Below are 19,696 nucleotides of genomic sequence, written 5' to 3'. Positions count from 1 at the left end.
AGGAAAGAATTCATCCAAGGACCACAGAGAAGAGTGAGGGTTTATTAAAATGTTTTAGAGCAGGAATGAAAAGAAGTTAAGTACACCTGGAAGACAGCCAAGCAGACAACTTGAGAGATTCAAGTGTGCTGTCTGACCCTCGACTTGTGGTTTGTATCATTCCAGTGTTTGCTTTATCTTGGGCTGCGCGCATGAACGGTGTGTTCACTGAAGTTGTGCACGTGCTCATTTGACATGTTTTCCCTTACCACTGAAGTGTTCCAAGATAAAGGTCATATACCCGTTAAACACCATTTGACCTCTTAGTGCACATGCTTGAGCCCACTTGGCTAACTCCTGAGATCTTATTGGGAAGCTGCTGATCATTAGCTTCAGGTGTTCTCTGTTGGGAAAATTGTCCTGCCCTGGTGCTGCAGCAACCAATTTCTGTTTTAGAAAGACAGTGTAGCAACTGTCTGACCATAACCTTATGGTCGCCACACATTCCTGCTTGGGGCCCTCTCCTTCCCTGCTCATGTCTGCCTAAGTACCTGCTCTGACGATATCGGTTATCATTACAATTTGCCAAGGATCAATCTAAACTCATCACATGTGTTAATTCTTGAATATGCAAATACTCCTAAAGCATAGGTATCTTTGCTTAACAACAGAGAAAATTTAGGAATTCAGCAGTTGAGTGATGTGTTTAAGGCCATGCTTGTGGGGAATGACAGGGATACATTTCAATGCTGTTATTCTAGCTGTTCAGTTTCCATGATCAATATACTATTCTGCCAGTCATAAATTTCATATTTTAATCTACGGGCAATGGAAAGATTTAATGTTTTGGAATATAAACTTTATTACAAAACATCACATCCAGCTGTCTTGTGCAAAATGACATGGAAATCCGCAAGAATGGAAGTGAGGAAATAAATCAGTAAGCTACTGTTGTACTTTAGGTAGAATTAATATTGACTTTGTTTAGGGCAGTAGTAGTTTTGATGGAGACAATTGTATACTGGGCAATTCATTAAAGAATTTGTGTTGGCCTAAAAACTGTTAGTTAAAAACAAAACCAAAAGAGAAAGAGAAAGAGAAAAGGGGGAATTTTATTGAAATGGAGGAAAGTGAAGAAGATATAGAGTAGAAAAAATAAAAGTAGATTAGGAAAATATTGAAATGGAGATACCTCAAATGTCCAAGTATTTTACTGTTACATAAGCTCAGGTTTAAGAAGAAATAGTAATTATTAAAATGAGAATGAATGAAATTAGCTACAAGAAGCAATGTAGCATACATTTAGGTATAAAATAGCATTTAGAAAACATTATTTGGATCCTAAGTGTATTCATTGATACTAGAATCTCATTCCTTTCTTCTTGGCTTTCTCACAGATAGAGATTACATTTATCTATCTATTTGCTTTAGACATATATTTTATAAACTACATATTTATTTTATACTGATATTTTCTACATGTGTACACACAATAAAAGTGTAGGTATTTTTATGTCTCTGTCTCTCTCTCTCTCTCTATATATATATGCATACACACTAAAAACATGTTTATTATGATACTGCCAGTCCAATCCAACACTCAGGGTTTATTGTTTAGTTCCCCTTTTCAATATTTGTAACTGTATTCTCTGATAGTAAGAAAACTGGTACTAACTATTCATAATATATTTATGTATATGCTCGGTCTAGAATGTATCTGAAATAATTTCTGTACTGCTAATCCATACCACTTTGAAACACAATACCATTATCTTGGATTCAATATTTGTTTATAGTTCTTTATTTTTTTATTTTTGTCTTTGACTTGATTGTATGTTTTCAAAAATCCTGGACTCCAGATCTGTTAAGTTTTCTGTTGTTTTTTTGTTTTGTTTTGTTTTTTATTTAAGGTGGATATTTTAGTTATTTGAGATAAACAGAAATTCATTGCTTCTGTTAGTATCCTTTGTTGATTTGTTTGTGAATATGCAAAAAGTTAATATGGTTTTGGAAGGTAGAATTATAGAGACAGGTTATTCAAAGAAGTGTCCCTCTTTAATTCTTCTATCCCATTCCCACACACTTTCTTTTCATTTATTTCCAGCTCCTCTGTATAAACAATCTCTCATCATTTGCTATCTTATTTCCAGATTAGAAAAGGAAATAACAAAATAACTTGGTCATTTATTACATCAGAAAGTAAGTTAGCCCATAGAATAAAATAAAATTTCATAAATTCCTACTGATATGATCAAATAAACATATACAGGAGAAGAGGAACCATCTCTTCCACAGAGTATAATTTTAATGAATAAATGTGGAAGACATTGATGGACAAAGAAATATCACCATACTGAAATAATAAAAATAATTATTTTAAAACTAAGAATTAGTAGGTGAGACTAGTGAGTGAAAGTTTGACGAGACATAAGATATTTAGAGTTGCCAAATGTCCTAGAAGAGGTAGTGATTAATTATACTTGGCTATATGTTATTTGATCTATAAATTGGTTTATAGTGTTGTATTAATTTTTATTTCATGATTTTAATAATTCTACTGTGATATTTGCCCTGAGAAGTACACCTGGAGTACAGTGAAAAGGCATCATGCCTATAACTTACATGCAAATGGTTGGGGGGAAAATCAACCTATCTATAGGTATGATATAGACACATCCCCCACAACACATACACAAAATAAATGTTGTAAAATATTAACATTTTGTGAATCTATGTGAAGGGTGTTCAAAACTTTTCCTGTAAGTCTGAAATTTTTCCAAAGGAAAATATTTTCTAAAAGGTAGAGTTAACAACTGGGGTGTACAGAGTCAATCTAGAACTTAGAACTGAGTCCTGTAAAGCTCAATATTTAAAATGTAGTAAATTTAAAAACTAACAGAAGTGTGTAATTCTCAATTTGCTGCTTTTAATCAGGTATGAGGTATGTAATGTTCTTTTTTAATTCTTTAAATTTATCTTCAGCCTTAAGTCCTGGTTTTTGTTTGTTTGTGCTTTAGAGACAGGGTCTTGCTCTGTTGCCCAGGCTAAAGTGCAGTGTTTCAATCACAACTTACTACAGTCTCCACTTCCTGGGTTCAATCAATTCTCTCTTCTCTTCCTCCCAAGAAACAAGAACCACAGCCTTGCACCAGCCCACTGGGCTGCTTTTTGAATTTTTCATAGAGATGTTGTTTTGACACGTTGTCCCAGCTGGTCTTAAAATCCTGAGTTCATGTCATCCAGTCTTTGGCCTCTGAAAGTGCTAGAATTATAGCCATGAGACATCATGCCTGATCAAAACTTATCTTTATCACAATCTAGATTTGCTTTTGTTTTTGTTTTTGCCATTCATCATGTTTGTCTTATTTTTCAGATTCATGTATACATTAATTTTGTTGTCCATGTGAATATGAATATGTTCTTTATTTCTTTAATACCATATTTAATTTCTGTATTTCTTCTATGCCATATGTAAAACTCTAGATGTGTACCTACATGTGACTTTCATGCCTTCCTCTTTTCATATGTAATAGCTAATTACTTGATTTTATCTCTCTCTCATCTTCAAATGGAGGTAGATTTATTTAGAATCAATTTTATCAACATGTGTGAAGTACTACAACAACAACAACAAAATTAGGCAGTAGAATGAATAGTAGCCCCTTTCCTGTTTGCTACACACTATATGGTCATTCAATAGAAATGAGCTATATTGCTATGCATTATGAATCTGAAGCTGGGGTGGTTATGGGGGACATCCCCAAATGCCGGTGGAATCTCGCACCCAGTTGATGTCCAGGCTCTTGACATCATTATGATGTCTTGATGTCTTGACATCATTATGAGAAAGAACTCAAGGATGAGTCAGAAAATAGTTAAAGTATGGAGATATATTGCAAAGGGAAATGTACACATTCAAGAAAGAGGGCTGTGGGCTTACTCAGGAGAGAGACACACACTGGAGTTTGAGATTTCTGTTTGTTTGTTTGTTTGTTTTACCAAGAAGTGGAATAGTCATGAAACTTTCTGGAAAAAGATTACAATTTCTCAGAAGTGTGGTGCCACCCATTTTACCCCAAATATGGACATTCTGGGAAATGTCATGGCGCTTGTGGATGTGTGATTTAGTATACTAATGAGCATGTAATGAGGTGCTAGATGAAACCTAGGTCAGATCCAACACCTGTTGCATTCAGTCGCTCTTAGTCAGCTTCTTCTACATATTGTTTTTCAGGATCTTACCAGTCCCTAGCTTCTGCAGCTATTTCAAAAGTTTCCCTTTGCTTAGTCATGTGAAACAGCTTCCCGGAATTTTCTATTCTTCTGTGACCACTCTGTATGATTCCTGTCTCTAATTTATCTTATCATGTATTTTATTTAGCTAATTGGTAGTGGTAAGTAGGACAGAAAGAAGTGGTTATTTTATATATAATCTTTAACTCTATCTGTTTCCTCTTAAATATTCGCTCTAAAGTTACTCAACCTGCTTGGGAAAATACTGTTACCAAGGAGTGTGGCCACAAACACTCAGTATATTTGTTTGTTTGTTCCCTCTTTATTCTTTTGCATATCAAGTGAAGATCATTTACATTAGAGATACTCCCTGAATCTCACTAACTGCTTTGTTAACTGTGAGCATTTTTTTTTTTTAAAGAATAACAGCAAGCCAAACTCACACATTTTCTATTTTATTCTTAGTGCAACAGATTGCAGAATTTTGTCTGTGGTAAAGAATGGTTCTCTGAGTGGAAGTCAGCTGGAGCATTTTCATGTTCCCTGAAATGCCTTCAGATCTCTAGGCACAATCTTCATTTCTGAAGCTAAGGAATTTTTCAGATTCCCAACCACATTTTAATACTGAATTCTTATTTTATAGGAGGAGTTATATAGTGACTCTGAGCATCTTGCTCTGTTTTTTGAGGCACAGTCTGGTTCTGTCACCACGGTCAGAGTGCAGTGGAGCCATCATAGCTCACTGCAGGCCTTGACCTTCTGGGCTCTAGAGATCCTCCAACCTCAGCCTCCTGAGCAGCCAGGACTACAGGCACACAGACTGATTCTGGCTAATTTTTTTTTTTTTTTTTTTTTTGGTGGAAATGGGATCTTGCTATGTTGCCAGAGCTAATTCTGAACTCCTGGCCTCAAGCAATCCTCCCCTCCTGGTCTCACAAGAAGTGGCCTCACAAAAAGTGCTGGGCACCTATGACCAGTCACAAACTGCATTTTAATTAGGATATTTCTCAGAATACTTCTACTTGTTTTTCATAACATTGAATAAGAAAAGGTAAATATTTAAATGATAAGCATTATCTTAATTTTATATAAACTTCAGTATATGGCAGAAAACCCTCAGGGCTTTGTTACTATTGTGTATTTTGGCATTTATAAAGCTCCTCCCACCATTTTTTATTCTGTTTGTTCTTTTTTTGGTATTTAGTAATTTTGTTTTCTTAATATAGTGCATGTACATATATCTTCTAATAAGTTTACCTTAAAATGAATGTTTCAGTGTTTCCATTTTTTTAATTTTTTTGTAATTAATGAGAACAATGGCATAACAACTTACATCTTTTATAATATTCAAATCAGAGCTTCTGAAAATGAACACAGTGCTGGAAATTGTATCTTTTATATTAATATATATGTGCATCTAATGAGTTTTAATTAATGTGCAAAGGTCATTTCAATTATTGTTGATTCGGCTAGTTTTTTCTTCCACGGAATTTGAGAGAACTATACTCAAATAGACTGTATTCTTTTAATAACCAAAATAACTACACATGAACATTATATTAAAATATGATCTTCATGATTTAAGAACAACGTTTTCCATAAAGTCACATCTCTGAAATTATAAACGAATGTGCTTTGATATAAATGTGAAGGAAATTTTTCACAGTGTGGCAAGCCATGAATAGAATAAAATGTCTTAAAAGTGTAATAATTATCTCTTGAACATTAATAAGAAAATCAAATGAATTTTTAGGAGGCAAACAAATACTTTTGTGCCTTTAATACTTGTCAGAACTCATGAGATGATTTCTTATAAATCAGTGTATTTTTAATTTTAACATGCCATGATATATCAGAATTACTATTATTTTTAATTTTAGATTTAATGCAAAAATAATTTATCTAAGTAGCTATTAATTAAAATATCAGATAATTCAATAAAATATACCCTTACTGACTAAAACATAATATATGGTGTGCATATAAAATATTATTGATGTTGATCACTTGAAGAGAGAATATGCGTAAATAAAACTATGTTGCATAATGTATTAAAAAGCATATGAACAAGTGCAATAGGAATTCAATCTTTATTTTATTTTATTTAGTGGAGAAAGACAGTTTTGCGATAATGTGAGTAACAGATTTTCTAAATTCTAAAAGGTTGTCTGAATCATGTCACTGTAATGCTCATGTCATTTTCATCTCCAAATAGCTCAATGTGACCTCTTCATCCTTACATTTCAAAATAAGCCTAGGTACCATACTAACAGGATATAAAATACAGTAAAGTAATTAGAGGTGTGAGAAATTAAAAATATTATTAAGGAAGGTGAGTGAAAATGTAAAAATTGACACACTTTTATTGCCATGTTTTTCCTAGACGCCCAATACAAAGAGATTTTTAAATAATACTGAATTATTAGGCTTTTGGAAAATGTCCATGGTACAGATCTTCATTTTTATATCAACAGAAACGTACTGGCTAGTTAAAGTAGTTTAGAGTCAAATTAATCTGTGTTACCCTTTGTCACATTTTTATTGGCGTTTACAGGTTTAGGTTTGCCATCTAAAAAGTAAAATATCTATATTCATTTCTTCCTAAATAATTTGCTTGTGTATTTGAATATGGTACCACTGGATAAATGACAACATCTTCCTATCAACTTCTGGTAAAAAACGCCAAATGTTATTACTATTATTATTATTTTATTGTATTTATATTTTGAGATGGAGTTTCACTGTACTGCCCAGGCTGGAGTACAGTGGTGGGATCTCGACTCACTGCAACCTCTGCCATTCAAACGATTCTCCTGCCTCAGCCTCCCGCCTGGGATTACAGGCACCCATCACCACACCCAGCTAATTTTTTTTTTTTTTTTAGTAGAGACAGGATTTTATCATGTCCCCTGGCTGCTCTTCAACTCCTGACCTCAAGTGATCCACCCGCCTCAGCCTCCCAGCCTCCCATAGCTAGGATTACAGGTGGGAGCCACTGCACCCAGCCCAAATGTTATTATTATGTTATCATTTAGTGTATAAAATGTGATTATGCCTTAGAAAAACTAATACCAAAAATATTAAAGAACCATAGAATAAGGTGCATGCATTAAATCTAACACAGTGCAATTAACAAATACCAAGTTACTGTTTTTTTTGTTTTTGTTTTTGTTTTTTCATAGTCTTTTACCTTCTCTCATTGATTCTTCCCTGTTTAAAAAAATAGAATGTAATTTTTGGCCCAGTTCTTCTATAATCAGGTTCTGAGAGAGACTCACTTGCAGGAAGTTTATTAGTGAGTGTGCCTGAGAACAACATTTGTAAAAGATTAAAGAAATCCTGGCTTGTACATAATGAAGAGTTGAACAACAATGAAGTTGTTAATAAAGGCTCAATCTATCCAATGGGATCTCTGGAGCTAGGATGAGTTTTTAAAGTTGCATAGAAATGAGTCAAGGGAAATAACATTTGCTTTATTCTATTGACCAATCAGTAGATGAATGACAGTCACAAGAAAGAATGTAAAAGTGCATGGCCAAAAGCAATGAATGGCTGAGAAGGGAGTCAGTTATGAGCAGTCAGAAGTTGGGGTAACTAGTGCTTTAATTTTACAATCAGAATCTTGAAATCCTATTTAATTTTCCTCTTAAAATATAATTGTAAATATAAGATTATATTTACAATTCTCTAATGTAAATATAAGAAATATATAAATATAAGAATATCTTAAGTTAAACATAATAAAGCAATATGCCTTGTTGATATTTTTGTTAACAATTTTCTTTCAACTTTGAAACAAATTAGAGCCCATAAACAAGATAAAAGCAAAAGCACAGCAGGGATTCTGTGAAACATATGATCTATTTAGGTACCATTCCTTACCTCTTGTTGTGTTTCCAGTTTCAGAGCTTGGGGATGTTGCTTCTCATTCCAGGGCTGCCAAACATAGTTGACTATTGTGTCTAATTTGTGAGCAACAGTTGCTTTTCATTTTTCAATGTTGGGGGTCCAAATAGATCACATAATAAACCTTAGAATAAAAGAAGTACTCATTTTACAACCATCCAATCTGTGCCTGTGCAAATGGCATTATCCTTTCTTTTCTGAAAAACATGTTTTTCTTGTTCCTAATATTTCTGTTTGCCTTTGTTATACTGCATTTTCAATATAGGGTTCACAATTTCATAAACTTCTTGGCTTTACTGAAACTTGATTAACTCTCTTCCTCCTTGAAAACATTGCATATTTTGTTATATCATTCCTCCCTGACTCAGAAGAAGAGGCATTATTACATTTTTCAAGCAGTAGAACAGTAAAATCATTCCTTTCATCTAATATGCTCCCTTTGATTTGGCTTTTAACAATATTCCAGCTCTCTTATATCTCAAAAGCATCAGATTCCATCCTTCCTCTTATATGCAATAATGGTTAACTCCCCTCCATCCGTGACAATGATTTAAGTCATTTCTTATTATCATTGCAGGATACTGGTCAATTAATTTTCTTGCTTTGATTGTGAAATTTCCGGTAAACAGAATTCTCACTTGATATCAATTTTAACTCACTCAGTAACACACAATGCAATCAAACATAAGTAATTATATTTCATTTTCCTAAAGCTATTTTCTCAAGTCTATGCAAATATTTTTTACCTTATTTGAAAGCTGAATTGAAAACTCGCCCTGAAATAAGTTACTCATTACATCAGGCGGAAGCTGCTTTATCACATATTAAGCCATAGTATACCTTTCCCTAAGTTTGGTTTGTGCTCCAATGACCTGTGGAGAAGTATATAAACTAAAATTACATTTTTGCCCACTTTTTTGACAAGGGACTATTTTCTTATATTTATTCTTTTTAAACCAGATAAGCACCTTAGATAATTCTACTAATTTTATGAGCCAATCTCTCTGTAACACTTTTCTGCCATTAGTATTAATTGAGTTTTATATATTGCACTATACCATAGTGTTTTCATCTTGGCACTATTGACATTCTAGGCTAGATAAGTTTTTTTGAAACCATCCTGTGTACAGTATGATATTTAACAGCAATATCTTTCACCTCTAACTACTAAATGACAGATTTAACATACCTCCTCCAAGTTGTGATAAAAATGTCTCCACACGTTACAACCTGTCCCCTGAGTAGCAAAATTCTTTGTGGGAACTGTTTGGACGGAGGCAAGATGGTGCACTTCCGGGTTCTTCATCCCCCCCCCCCCCAACTTTTCCCGCGCGCGCGAAAATGTAGCCGGCGACCCAGGAAGGTGCAGACCAACTGGGCATGCACCAGGTGACGTCAATCTGAAGAGACCAAGATTTACCTGGTCGCACCTGCGGAACGCCCCTGACACGCCCGTGCCCTGCCTATTGCCCTCCCACTCCTAGAAAAGCCGCTCTCCACCAGTGAGCCACGCGGTCTTCCTCCAGCCCCACTGAAGTCGGGATGCAGGAACCCCTCCCGAGAGCCCCACGAGGGGGGGACTCTGTTGGCCTTCTTTGCCGGAGGCGGACAGACTTCTTCCCCACACCTTAGGTTACCAAAATAAACTTGCAGTTTTGCTCCTGACCTTTGCCTACTTGCTGGTTCTTTTGTGCTCGCTCTGGTGGTCTTAGAAAAACAAGTCAGGAACCATTACAGAGATGAATAAAGAGAGGTTATAGAATTCAGAAGAATTCATATGCAACAATATTAATAGTTTTAGAGCACATACTATATGATGATTAATATTGTTACACATTTACACATTTAATTGCATTAAATATAATCTTTACAGAAAACTCTGTGTGATACGTATTATAATCCTCATTTAACACATTAGGAAACTGAGATGCAGAATGATTATTTAGCCTAACCCCCCAAACTTGGAAACTATACATCTGACATGTGGTTAATATCCAAAATATAGAAGGAACACAAACAACTCAATAGCAAAAACAAACAAACAAATAACCTGATTTTACAATGTGCAAATACCTGAAATGATATTTCTTTAAATAAGACATACAAATGGGCAAGAGGTATATTTAAAAAATGCTTAGCATCACTAATCCAACAGGGAAATACAAACCAAAACCACAATGAGATATCACCTTACCCCAGGTAAAATGGCCATTACCAAAAAGACAAAAGAAGACAAGTGTTTATGAGGATGTAGAAAAAGAAAATCCTTGCACACTGTTGGTGAGAATGTAAATTGGTGCAGTCATTATGGAAAATAAGAAAAAGATTCCTCAAAAAATTAAAAATAAAACTATTGGCCGGGTGTGTTGGCTCATGCCTGTGATCCCAGCACTTTGGGAGGCTGAGGTGGGCATATCACGAGGTCAGGAGTTTAAGATCAGCCTAGCCAATATGGTGGAACCTTGTCTCTACTAAGAAATACAAAAATTAACTGCGCGTGGTGGCATGCACCTGTAGTCCCAGCTACTCGGGAGGCTGAGGCAGGAGAATCACTTGAACCCAGGAGGCAGAGGTTGCAGTGAGCGAAGATTGCACCACTGCACTCCAGCCTGGATGACAGAGTGAGACTCCACCTAAAAAAAAATGATAGTAATAATAATAGAACTATCACATGATCCAGCAATCTCATTTCTGGGTATATATCCAAAGGAATTGAAATCTGTATGTCAAAGACATACCTGCACCCCCCACATTTATGGTAGCACTGTTCACAAAAGCCAGTAGTATGTGAAATCAATCAAATGTCCCTTGATGGATTAATGGATAAAGAAAATATGGTATATACACCTAATGGAATATTATTCATCCATAAAATAAATGAAATCCTGCCATTTTCAATACCATGAATGAACCTGGAAGATGTAATGTTAAGTGAAATAAGCCAGGCACAAAAAGACAAATATTCCATTATCTCATTTATATGTGGAATCTTAAAAAGTGGGTTTCAAATACGTAGAGCCAGGAGAAGTAGCTCAATGCCTGTAATCTTAACATTTTGGGAGAACAAAGTGAGAGTTTTGCTTGAGCCCAAGAGTTTGAGACTAGCCTGGACAACCAAGCAAGAAAAACTCTGTCTCTATAAAAAGAGTCTAGGCATGGTGACATGTACCTGTAGTCCCAGCAACTTAAGAGGCTGAGGTGGGAAGATTGCTTGAACCCTGGAGTTTGAGGCTTCAGTGAACCATGATTGCACCACTGCACTCCAGCCTGGGCAACAGAGTGAGACCTTGTATCAAAGAAAAAGAGAGAGAGAGAGAGAAAGAGAAAGTCAATGGTTGTTATCAGAAGCTGGGGAAATTAGGAGGGAGTAGAGCATGGGGAATGTTTATCAAATGATGCATAATTAATGTTAAAGAGAAGAAATATTATTTCAAAAGATCTATTGTACAGCAAGGTGACTATAGTTAATGAGGACATATTGTGCTCTGGAAAATTTAAAGAGTGGATGTTTTATGCTTTCACCAAAAAAAAAAGTGATGACTATATGAGGCAATGCATTCATTAATTAGCCAGACTTCACCATTCTGGAATGCATATGTACTTCAAAACACCATGTGATACATAATAAAACCAAAATATCACCTGTCAAATAAATACTGAAATAAATAAATAAAAATAAAAATAAACCAATTTACTATAACCTTAGCATCCATGCTAAGGTTAAACATCCATAGAATAATTTGCCTATAACCCAAATTCCACAGAAAGACCAGAAGTAGAGAAAACCTAAAAAAAAAAATGACTGAAAGAGTGAATTTTCAAACCTTAAGAGAAAGACAGAGAGAGAATCAAATACATGCTTCTAAGGATAGGAAGTAAAAGCAGAAAGTATATACATATTTAAGGAGTTTGAGGAAAAAAGGCAGAAAATTAGGTCACAACCACAAGTAAAACATGAATTAAAGCTATAATGTAGTAGGATAATTTTTCTACTTTCCTTATTGCAAATCCATTATTTTTGATCAATGACTTTTTAAGAATATCTCTTTACTTTTGGCCACAGATTGAGGTCAGTGATATGAGGAATAACAAGCAAAACACAGAATTATATAGTTACATTTACAAGTAGAAATCTAGTAACTGTAGACTTGTAAAGCATATATTTTACATTGTGTCACAGAGTTCTGTTTCGATTTTGTTAACGATATAAGGAAAATAAAATAAGTTCCCATAAACATAAACTGGAAGTAAACATTATTGTTTCTGGTTGTACTAAGTTCACAGTGTCTTTTATTCTAAGAATTTTCAAAGGCTCATAGCTGCAAGATGTTAAGAAATTGTATACTGTATATGAGTAGACCACAGGTAGAACATCATACAGTTAGGGTTCCACAGTCCACTTCCCAGGGAATACAATAAACAGTGGTGGCAACATGCAGCCAGTCAGGTGGGGAAGACAATAATGTGCTAGAATGAAGTAGAGTTTTAAAAAAAGACTCAGATGATTGCACTATCCAAAAAACTGGAAAGTCTGTGTACAATTGTACAAAGTGTGAAGACTACCTTAAATTGTGTTTAGAAGGAAAAATAACAGTAAATTCTGAATCAACTAAACCAAATGAAAACTCATATCAGGCTGTCCAATCCAGTGCACACACTACATAATAGCTAAGGATGATGAGACATCTAATAAAGAAAATGTTTGGAGATGCACTTAAAAAATAATAGAAGAGGTTGTTGTGCTGCTCATTCCAGTGTGGAGTAAAAGAGCAAAAAGTAAGAACGGTCTTTAAAGGATGTGTCACACATGCCAAAATTAATATTCCAATATATGAAGAAACATATCTTGTAAATATCTGTATTTTCCTCTCAAAATTTAGGCTATTGCATTATTCACAAACAAAAAAAAATCATGACCATCTAAGTATTTAGAGTATGTCTTCATATAATATTAGTGGGGATACTGGTTGCTGGGATTGTGTGAAGAGAAGAGAGAAAAAAATAGAACATGAAAGGTGGATGCCAGTTATTAAGATAGTTGGGAGTAGTTTGGTTTTAATGTCGTGATAGCAGAAATCAAAACAGGTGACTCAGGCATATAAATGACAATTGTTACATAAGTATGACAAAATATAAAGATTTTAATGAATTAAACAACTCAACATCTAACATTTATGACCACATAAAAATAAGTCTTAGTGTAAGATTTTAGTACTATTGTACTCTTGTGTTAGCTAATGATAACAAAATTATAGCATGGCAATAAAAATAGTGATTATGTTTTGAAAAATATCAAACCATGTGTTCTAGTAAATGACTGATAACATAGTTCTTTAAGCTAACTACCTATATAAATATATACATCTTATTGCCATAATATCAATGTACCTGAATTAAAATACATGTAACCTCCTAGGGGTTTATTTAGAATCATGGTGATGTATTAAGTTTTTTTTTTCTTTCTGTTTATTACAAGGAATTTTAGCAAACAATTTCTGAAAAGTTTTGCAAAAACAAATTCAGAATGAAATTTTAAATTGACCTCCAGAAATACATTGTCAAATAGAAATCAAGTGGATTATAGTTTCTATCTCATATTCAAGTGGATTGTACATAAAAATAGTGCCTCCTTATACCTATAAAACATGCAATTATATCTGTAAATGGATTATCAGGATAAATTACAATTTATTTTAATCGTAACAAGAAACAGACTTGTTAGCAATAAAGACAATGTCATGTTTAAGTTGGATCAACTTTTTCAGTCAATGCAAATATATAGGGCATAGGGCATAATATAACCCCACACTGTATTTTTTCTTGTTTTTTTTTTTTCCTTTGGAAGACATGATTCTACATCGCATGTTTTTTTGTCTGTTCCAAAGAGACCCAGTTAACACAAATATTACCCTCAAATTTTCTCTAATTTTAAGTATATTCTAATGGGGAAAATTTACAAAAAAAAAAAAAAAATCCTCTAAAAGGAAAAGAGGACCCTTCTTCCCCAAAGGAGTGTTTGATGAGAAACCCAGGAATGTTGTGTTACTCAGTCACAAAGTACTATTGTTAAAGTAGGCAGATAGCCAGAAATGAGCAGGAGAGAGGAGACCCTGAGACAAGTGAGGTGTGGAAATTCTTACACCTCTAAGATCATGTGAAATATCCATGCTGAATACAAGCAGAGAGGAGGGAAAACACCTAAGAAAGAAACGCCTCTTAAGATGGCCACTAATCATTCACATTGCAGATGAACTGTCAGAATGTAGCTAGGTACACATTGATAAGGGGAAAGGGCAAAGGAGGAAGTTCCTAGGAAATACACAAGCAATAAGGGTAGATTTCAACATCATACCACCTTCCTGGTATGACATTAACGAGCAATGCAACCACTTGGTAGATTTGTATCCAGCACTGGCCAGCACATGCACACCAACTGCTTATTAATTATCAAGCTTGGGGTTGGGACTAGGTGGGGCCAGGGAGGGGATTTAGACAGAAGTGGAAAATCTAGACAAAGAAAAAAGGCAGAAACAAGACAGAGGTGGGAATTTCAAGAAACAATGTGACGTCCTAAAAACTCAACAAGGAACTCTTGGGCTGCTGCTGGCTCATTTCCCTTCAGCAGCCCACTCTGCTTCATGTCTTCAGAGTGTACTGTCTCTCTAAATAAACTCTCTGCTCTAGATTTTCTTTCGATAAATTGTCTTTTTTTGACTAAATCAGTCACTTGGATGATTCTTTCTCCAAGTTAGACTAAGAATCAAGGATTCCTGCACTTCCCACTAGCAAAATCAGTGTCATAGCCTTCACATAACTGAAAGCCCTGGTGGGCACAGAAGGAGCCCATGGATCCTATAGTAAGAAGAGCCTATAGAGGTCAAAACATACTACCGTGCCTATTCAAAGATCCCTCATATGTCAGCAGAAACAAAACCATTCAGCATTTTAAAATAGTGAGATAGTCTATGTCTTTAATGTGAGGGAAAAGAGAGAATAATTTAAATCAGGACTAACATATTGTTTATACTAAAATTTCATTTGAGCAATGATTATTTTTCAAGAATTTTTTTTATATTTTAGGTTATGTCTTTGAAAGTAGGGATGGTATGCCTTGTTTGCTGCCAATCTCCAAATCCCGGAAGATATGCCTGTCAAATATTAAGGACAAAAAAGAATATGTTTTATTTATGAAAATTAAATTAAGCCATGAATTTATAAGCTCTCTTAGAAAATTGCTAAAAGAATAAAAACAGCCTAGGGATTAGTAGGTAGCTTTACCAGTAATATAATTGGAGTATTTGACAATTTTGTGGACTTACTGCTCAACACTTAAATCAAGTTGCATGAGAAGAAAACTAAAATGATTACTGAATTTTAAGAAGTGCATGTAGCAAATAAGAAATTTTTTAAAAAACTCATATGTATCCCTCACTTCCCAGCTTAAATCCCTTCATTACTACTCCCCTTTGAAGTATGATATTTTTTAAGTTATAAGAAAAATCTTTTTGAGAAATGTTTCTCATCCATCCCTTCTTCTCTGCATCTTCCACTTCTTATTTGCATGCGCCACTTCTTATTTGCATGCCCCAATCTCTCTGTCTTGTGTTCAATTTCCTGCCTAAGCATGCTGCTCCCTCTCCCCACTAAGCTCTCTGTCTAAACATGTTGCCCTAGTCTTCTTCTGACTAATTTGCATGTATGTTTTAGCCCTTAACTTTAAGCCTTCAGACTTAGTGTAAGTCCTTCTCCAAACATGTCCCCATGCCGTGTTCCCACTGTTATATCACTTATGATATTATGTCAATATACCTTGGCTACTCATAAGTTTCCTGATCTTGACATCAAATATGAGAAATATAGACTCCATGGGAATTGCTTTTTGAAATATCTTGTGCCTAGTATGAGTTTTGTCACATAGCAGGTGTTAAGTAACTTTTTATTTAATGGCTGAATTAATGTACATCTTATTGCATGAATAAACAAATTTGGAGCAACTGATTTTTCTAAACTGTCGCTTGGAGAGTGCAAAGAATGATTTTATATCTTCATTTGTACCTCCCACACACTACACAGTCATATCCAATATAATTCAAAAACATTATTTTTTGAACAAGGAACAAGGGAGAGATAGAAACACATACTATAAACAAACTATTTTATATGAGGGGTTTTACACAATTCAAGAAGCAAACTCACTAAGTTTCTGATTACAATGAACAATGTAGGGTATTTAATTTAACCTTAGAAATAATTTTAAAACAATATGGAATATAGTATTTTCCTCAATCTTATACAAATTTATAATACCATCATCTGATTTTGAATACATTTTTTAATAAGAACTAGAAGTAGAATTGGAAGAAGTTGAATTATGATGTCTCTTCTGAGACTTTTTTTAGGGAGAATTACTATCTGATACAAAGGTTTTCACACTTTATTTCAAGTTTCATATATCTACCATCTTGCCTCTATTCCAACTCTCCTTCTCCCCAATATTCCCATTTTCCTGTTTCTGCCCTCCTGATCGTTCAATTAGGCTATTTAACACAGCACATGTATCCATATACATTCTAATCTTGGTTAACTTCCTGTGCTACATAAAATGGATAATTAGATTAACATATGAAGCTTTGTCATTGAGGAGAATTCCCATACCCCATACCTTTTGAGAGCATTGCTTAGTGCAACTACTCTACATCTTCCGCTTACATTTGCATCCCATGCCAACCCTCAGTAAACCAAGCCCAGGCTTTTTCCTTTTCTATCAGCTGATTATGTATGATCAACAATATGGCCATAGAACTGAGGGAGGGTTGTGATGCTACTACAGCATTAGTGAATGACATGGTTTCTGGGAACTGTGCCACTGCGCCTTGATTTTTCACCTACTTAAAAATAGATATGCAACTGCCAAGCATAGTAGAGATTTCTTCTTGTGTCTGCTTGATTTTATGATTTGGTGCCCAGAATAGGACTTGATAGTCAGTTACAAATACATAGACACTTGGTGTTCACTGCTTAAGTGCTTAATTACTTCTAAGCCATGTTAAAAGTTGTTTTTAAAATGGAATTTAATTATCTGCTACAGATGGTCTAAGCCTTGCTTCAGGATCTCAAGAGCCAATGTTTCGCTTCTCCTTCTGGGCTTGCCAAACCTCTTTGCAGCAGCATTTTTTTTTTCAGTTATTAATATAACTAATATTATTGAGTATACTTGGTCAATATTATTGGGTGGCAGAGCTTCTTTTGTCATATACTGAGCACTTTCCTGTTCTAGAACCCACTGGAAAACTTATTTCACTGGGCATATGATCTGGTGAAGTATTTTCCAGTGTGGAATAAGCTGCCTCTGGAATCCCAAAGGCCAACAAGGTATTATTAATTATTCTTCACAGTGATGAGAGCAAAATTGATTAATAAGTGAGGTAATACCAATCTAATGAGAATTCATTCTCTATCAGATAGTTAGTGCCAATCGTATTTTACAAATTAGGAAAGTAGTAACTTGGCCAAACTACTAATGCCATTTTATATCTATGTTCAAGGTAAAAATAAACTTACAATATATCCTATAAAATATTTCTTTTTAAAAAGATACAAGTATTTTACTTGCACTTTCTTCATGTCATTTATAAAATAAAATTTGACTCTATATATTGTGAAAATGAATGGGTATTATTTTGAAAGACCTAAACATTTTGAGATATGCTAAGCTTTAAGACCATTTTTGAATCATGAGTTTAACATGCCTGTTCATGCTCAAAAATAGAGATTTTGGTAATGTATTTTCTAAAAATTTAATCTCACATGACTTTATTTCAGCCATTAATTTTGAGTAAGCACACATTGAAATTAGTGTTATAAAATATAAATGAATGTTTCATAGAGTGTAAAAGATCTAAAGTGTTTCTATATAAATTAAAGTTGGGGTGCACACCTTTTACATATAATAGCTGATGTCTCCATTGCTCTTGTGGAAATAGTGTTGCTGTTCATTCATTCCTTTACCTAGCAACAGCTGTATTCCTCGTAACTCTAGAGAAGTAAATACAGTTCATTCTTCCTTTTATTTAAATTTTTCCATTTTTATCTTTATTTTTTAGAGATGGAGATCTCATGTGTTGCTGAGGCTGAAGCATAGTCCCATATCATAGTTCAGCACAGCCTCAAACTTGTGGGCTTAAATGATCCTCCTGCCTCAGCCACCCAAGGGGCTGGGAGTAAAAACACAAGCCACTGAACCTGACTACAGCTCATTCCTTTTAATCAGTGTACTAAACCATGTATCTGGTGTATTTGACTTAGGGTGCTGTTGAGAGAGGAAGCAGTTAGAGGCTGGTTAGGCAGAGAGAAAGGAAGGGTCTCGGGAGAAGGACAGAGAAAAGCAACCTTCACAGGAACAACCTCAGAACAGCACCTACACTCCCTCTGTTAATGTGGTTAAGAATGTCCCCTCGGCCGGGCGCGGTGGCTCAAGCCTGTAATCCCAGCACTTTGGGAGGCCGAGACGGGTGGATCACGAGGTCAGGAGATCGAGACCATCCTGATCTACACGGTGAAACCCCGTCTCTACTAAAAAAAAATACAAAAAACTAGCCGGGCGAGATGGCGGGCGCCTGTAGTCCCAGCTACTCGGGAGGCTGAGGCAGGAGAAGGCAGGAGAATGGCGTAAACCCGGGAGGCGGAGCTTGCAGTGAGCCGAGATCGTGCCACTGCACTCCAGCCTGGGCGACAGAGCTAGACTCCGTCTCCAAAAAAAAAAAAAAAAGAAAAAAAAAAGAATGTCCCCTTGTGCCAGGATGTTGCTTACATGGGACTGTCCCAACCTTGGCTCAGGAACAATAAATCAACCCAAATGTCTTTAACTTGACCCAGCTCATTATAATGTCATTCACGTGGCATTAGCATTGTGGGTTTTGCTCCACTATGGGTTTTGCTTGGGCACTAATGGGTTATAACCAAAATGGAGTCACTCGGGCCAACCCCAGGCATGCACAGATTCAACACCCCTTGGAGGGAACTTTACTCTTCCCATGTGAGCAAAGCCCACAGAAGAATTCCTGGTCTCTGCCACATGAAGGACACAGCAGAACTCAGCTTTGTTTCTGGCAACCTGCTTTCAGGCACCTTATCTTTGGTGAGAGCTTTCCTTTTGCTTAATAAATCCTATTCTACTCACTCTCCAGTGTCCACATGCCTCATTCTTCTTGGTCATGGGACAAGAACTCTGACCTAGCTGAACTAAGGACTAAGCAAACTGCAATACTGTTATGGAAAAAAAATAAAAATAAAAAAAAAATAAAAATTATAAATACCTAAAGAAGTTTTCTTAAAAATATATATATATAATTATACTATCTTATGGTTCAACAAACAAGTAACCAGAAAATGTATTTTAAAATGTTCATTCAGTTAGTTTTCCTTAAGATGGAAAAAAAAGTGTAACATAAATGTCTGTTAGTACATTTTTGAAATCTAACCGCTAACTTTGAAGAGTAGGAGTATGACACTTAGGGAAAGCTACTTTTTTCTTTGTGCTCAATTATCTATGCAGACTCACTGCTTACTCTAGGGTGTT

The sequence above is a fragment of the Colobus angolensis genome, unplaced genomic scaffold, assembly GCF_000951035.1.
Source record: "Colobus angolensis palliatus isolate OR3802 unplaced genomic scaffold, Cang.pa_1.0 Scaffold145, whole genome shotgun sequence".
NCBI lineage: Eukaryota > Metazoa > Chordata > Mammalia > Primates > Cercopithecidae > Colobus > Colobus angolensis.
The sequence above is the reverse complement of the archived record's forward strand: the minus strand, read 5'-3'. Positions refer to the sequence as shown.